This window comes from Borostomias antarcticus, assembly GCF_949987555.1.
Source record: "Borostomias antarcticus genome assembly, chromosome: 3".
NCBI lineage: Eukaryota > Metazoa > Chordata > Actinopteri > Stomiiformes > Stomiidae > Borostomias > Borostomias antarcticus.
This window is the reverse complement of record NC_140236.1, coordinates 10,053,387-10,058,157: the sequence shown is the minus strand read 5'-3', so window position 1 is coordinate 10,058,157 and position 4,771 is coordinate 10,053,387.

The window sequence follows — 4,771 nt, the reverse complement described above, 5'->3', positions numbered from 1 at the left end:
AATCCAGGCCGGGAACCAGGGGTGAGCAGGGCGAACCAGGGGTCCGGGGCAGGGGCGAGGGTCTGGACCGGGAGCAGGGGGTGAGCAGAACAACCCAGGGGTCCGTGGCAGGGGCGAGGGTCTGGACCGGGAGCGAGCAGAGTGGACCAAGGTTCCGGGGCGAACCAGGGGTCCGGGGCAGGGACGAGGGTCCAAACTGGGAGCAGGGGGTGAGCCGGGGCGGACCCGGCCCGAACCATAACACAGAATCTGAAGACTGGGCCACCCCCACCCCCCTCCACACACACACACACACACACACACACACACACACACACACACACACACACACACACACACACACAGTTATGCGAGGAATCACATGTGAAAAAGAGACTATCAGACTGTACATGTACTAGTCTTAACCCCTCATCCCACACACACACACACACACACCAAAACACACACCATGGCATCAAACTAAGTGCAAAGTGAAGAGAGGACAGTACTCTCATTAACATAGAGCAGGGTCTAATCGAATCACTCTGTGAGCCCAAGCCAAGCCAGAGTTAACATAATGAGCTGGGAATTAATTAGCAGCATAATGAGAATATGCACATCTGCCTGTTAACGTTCGGTCACTGAGCTCCCGCAAGTCTGTTCCTCTCGCTTCAACTGTTTTCTCTCTCTCTCTCCTTCTGTTTCTTGTCTTCCTCCTCCTCCTCTTCCTCCTCCTCCTCCTCCTCCTCATCGTCTGTTCTGTAGTTGACTCTGCCTTTTAGAGATTGATGTTTTTAACTTGAAGAAAGGAGAGATATGTACCTGAGGGATGGGGGTTGAGAAAGGCACGGCAGATCAAATGAAGAGAGGAGCACAGTAAAGAATCACCAGAGACAGGGAGAGAAAATGAGACGGACAAAGTGAGAAAGTGACAGAGGGAAACAGAGAGACAGACAAAGAGAGAGAGAGAGAGAGAGAGAGAGAGAGGGACGGGGAGAGACAGAGACAGAGACAGACAGACAGACAGACAGACAGACAGACAGACAGACAGACAGACAGACAGACAGACAGACAGACAGACAGACAGACAGACAGACAGACGGCCAGGGAGAGAGCACCAGATGCTGTGTGGGAGGCTTATTTAATTGATGATATCACACCTCAGTCTCTCTCTCTCCCGCTTTGTCTCTCTCTCTCTCTTTCTTTCTCTCTCTCTCTCTCTCTCTCTCTCAAACACATACAGTACACACAGAAGCATGCAGCCACATGCACACACACACACTTGCAGACATTGGTTGCCGTGTCGCATCCTTGTCCTCGTATGGCCTTTGTCACACCAATCGTCCATTTCCCCAACCTTCCCCTTTCTCTCCCTCCCTGTCTCCCTCCCTCCCTCCCTCCCTGACTCCTTCCCTCCCTCCTTCCCTCCCTCCCTGTCTCCCTCCCTCATGGTCAGCTTCCCTGCGGATGGTCTACTGCTCTATCTACTATAACTATAAATAATGACTATAAGTAGTTATAACTAACAGTATGACGCAGAAGGAAGATTGTCTGAGAAATCGTTGAAAATATATTTTGAATATTATATTAAAAAACAAATCAGAGGAAATCTCTCAATTCCTGAAAAACAGTATATCTCAATAAAAACCCATGCATGATTCCTCTAGGGCATTGAGTCACCACTATATGAGTAGGCATTATGCTAAAACCGAGCGTTTGTGATTCTGTGCATACCATAGCTGTAGTATAGGACACACCCTCCGCTAAGTCATGGCCTGAGTCTGTTTTCCTCTCGTCTGTCCCTCTTTCTCGCCACACAGGTAGAACTTGTTTACCGAGCTTCCTGCCAAACAGGAAAGCCCTCACAAGCGAGTCTCATTAATTAGCGTCTGATTTGTAAAATGCAAATGAGCTTAATTAAAAAATAGACTCTCCTTTTCGCGCAGGCTTCAAAGAGAGACAGTGGGGCCTAATCAGGAGGTTTGTTCAGCTGTGGCACTAACGAGACATATTTGGCTTAACGAGGGAGTGATGCCCTAATTTGTTTATGCTAATGATATGAAACAGTGCTTGTCCTTTTGGTGTATCTGAGAACGGATCAGTCATCCCCGCGCTTCTGCGGCGTACCTTCAGGCCCTTGCTCGCCGAGGAGGTTGAGGAGGCCATGTTGGATTGTTCCACTGGGTTAATTGCTTTAATTAGGCTAATAGAGATCGCTGGCTTCATGTCTCAATGTCAAGGGTTTCCTCGGCGCTCCAGTCAGGACGCCTCGTGCACCGCGGCCCAAGCAGAACGAGCTCTTTCCCTGCCGGAGCTTCCCAACGCCCGCTGCGTGTTTCCGGTGTTGCCGGTGTTTAGTTATTGTCCTGCAGCGCATCTCTGAAAAGCCGGCTAATTGATTTCGATAGCAGATATCCCTCCAAATAGTTAGCAACGCTCGCTACCGGTGCTTCCCTCTCGTCTGGAGGAGCCGGGTGTGTGAATCCAGAACAATCCACGTGCAGATCTCCAGCCCCTGCAGTCTAATCAAACAACACCCAGAAACACAACTCATGAATAATTCCCCCTCACTTAGGACCCGGCTCACTGCTGTAATTGGCTTGTTATCCGCAGCAATGTTACGGCGCCGCCGCCCAGAGCCGTCGCTCCAGAGCCCCCCCCCCCCCCCCCCCGGAACAAAGAGGTGAGGTGCCGGGCCTGGGAACGAAGGCAGAGCGGGTAGAGACGGAGGAGAAGAAATGAAGATCAAAGACACCGAACAAGAGAGGCAGAGTCTGAGAGAGAGCGGGAGAAGAGTGTGTGTGTGTGTGTGTGTGTGTGTGTGTGTGTGTGTGTGTGTGTGTGTGTGTGTGTGTGTGTGTGTGTGTGTGTGTGTGTGTGTGAACAGGCTGGGGGCCAACGGGGAAGGATGAGACGTGACGGAGAATAAAGATAAGGAGAAGCTAATGTAACTGCAAGACACAAAATCTGTACCTACAAGCAGTCTGTAATGAAGATGCTATTGAAGCAAAGCGGGCCTTATTTCCAATCACATCCTGAGACAAGAATCTCAATGTGCGTGTGTGTGTGTGTGTGTATGTGTGTGTGTGTGTGTGTGTGTGTATGTGTGTGTATTGTACATGTGTGTGTGCGTGTGTGTGTGTGTGTGTATGTGTGTGTGTGTATGCGTGTGTGTGTGCAATTCTGTATTTGAGTATATGTGTGTGTGTATTGTACATGTGTGTGTGTGTGTGTGTGTGTGTACTGTATGTGTGTGTGCATGTCTGTGTGTGACTATGTGTGTGTGTGTGTGTGTGTGTGTGACTATGTGTGTGTGTGTGTGTGTGTGTGTGTGTGTGTGTGTGTGTGTGTGGTGTGTGTGTGAGTGACAGGATACTCTCCAATGTTGGTTCACGTTGACTGAGTGTGAGGCCGGGTGAGACGGTGGTGTGGCTGGTCCTCACTGATAACCAGGCTGACACTGGGCCTCGTCCTACCACGCCCTAATTAAGACCAAAAACCAACGGAAATCGGGAAAAAAAAACACTGTCAGATTTTAATTGGCACAACTTGTCTCCCAACAAAAGGAAAAAATACAGCCGCAATCATTTTTGGATATTCTTGTAAAGTGTTGAATTATTGATAGATCACAAAAAACAGGGTTTGTGTGTGTGTGTGTGTGTGTGTGTGTGTGTGTGTGTGTGAGAGAGAGAGAGAGAGAGAGAGAGAGAGAGAGGGAAGGAATCATTGTCAGCCCTCATTAGTGGCTTGTATTATCCATTCTCAGTGTAAACCTTCTGGGTGAAGGTTTATAGTTCCAAAGTGCAGAACAAATCATCATAAAACTAGGTCTGTCCCAGCAGCCATCACTTGAACAAGTAGCAACATTGCACAGACCATGATTATTTTCTGCTGTATTATCTTTTGGTTTTAGGGGTTTTAGTCATGATTTTGTCTATTGTATGTTTGTTGTATGGATGACTCTACTGCAAACCAAATCAACCTACACTCCAGTTCCAATAAAGTAAACTGAACTGACTGACCAGCTGACCTTTCAGCAGACATGTTTCCAGCTCAGCGTGTCAGAAAAGCTGACAGGATTTATATATATAACACTCTACCCCCACTTCAAAGACCTTCCTCATCTCGTCTTCATACACTATCATCCCTCCACCTGTCTCTCCTCCTCTCCACCATCTTAAACAAAATCTTAAAAGCTGACAAACGGTGAGTTTACCCTGTGGTGGTGAAAAGCTTGTGTACCAGATTGACTTATTTCCCATGAGTCTCAGCGGGATTTCTTAACGAGGGCTTCTGGGCTTTGCATCGCACCACATTAAGCAGGAGATTGTGTCCAATCAGAGCGCAGAGCCTGGCAAGGTACAGCAGAGCTAATTGGCTGAGGTAAAGAGGGTTACCGGGGGTTGTTCTCCAAACCACACCCACAGATTTGACTACCCTTTACTGCATAATGTACATAATGAACGCTGCTATAGTCACTAAGCGCATCATGGGGGATACGGACAAAATTACTGTTGTGTAAGAACAATGTAAGAACAGTGTAATATTTGTATTATTAAGAATCCTCCATAGTGCTAGACAATCCACTGTAGTATATTTTTATTTCACACAAACTGCATCGTAGTCAATAAGGATTTCACAGATTGATAAACACTAGAAAAGCAAGGCTACTTGGAAAATAATCTGAGAAAAAAAAAAGTAATATACTCAACGTATAAGTCGGTATTGTTGTCTTATTCAGGTGCACTGTACAGACAGGGGGAATCTCTTTCATGGCCTAGCCTACTGTATA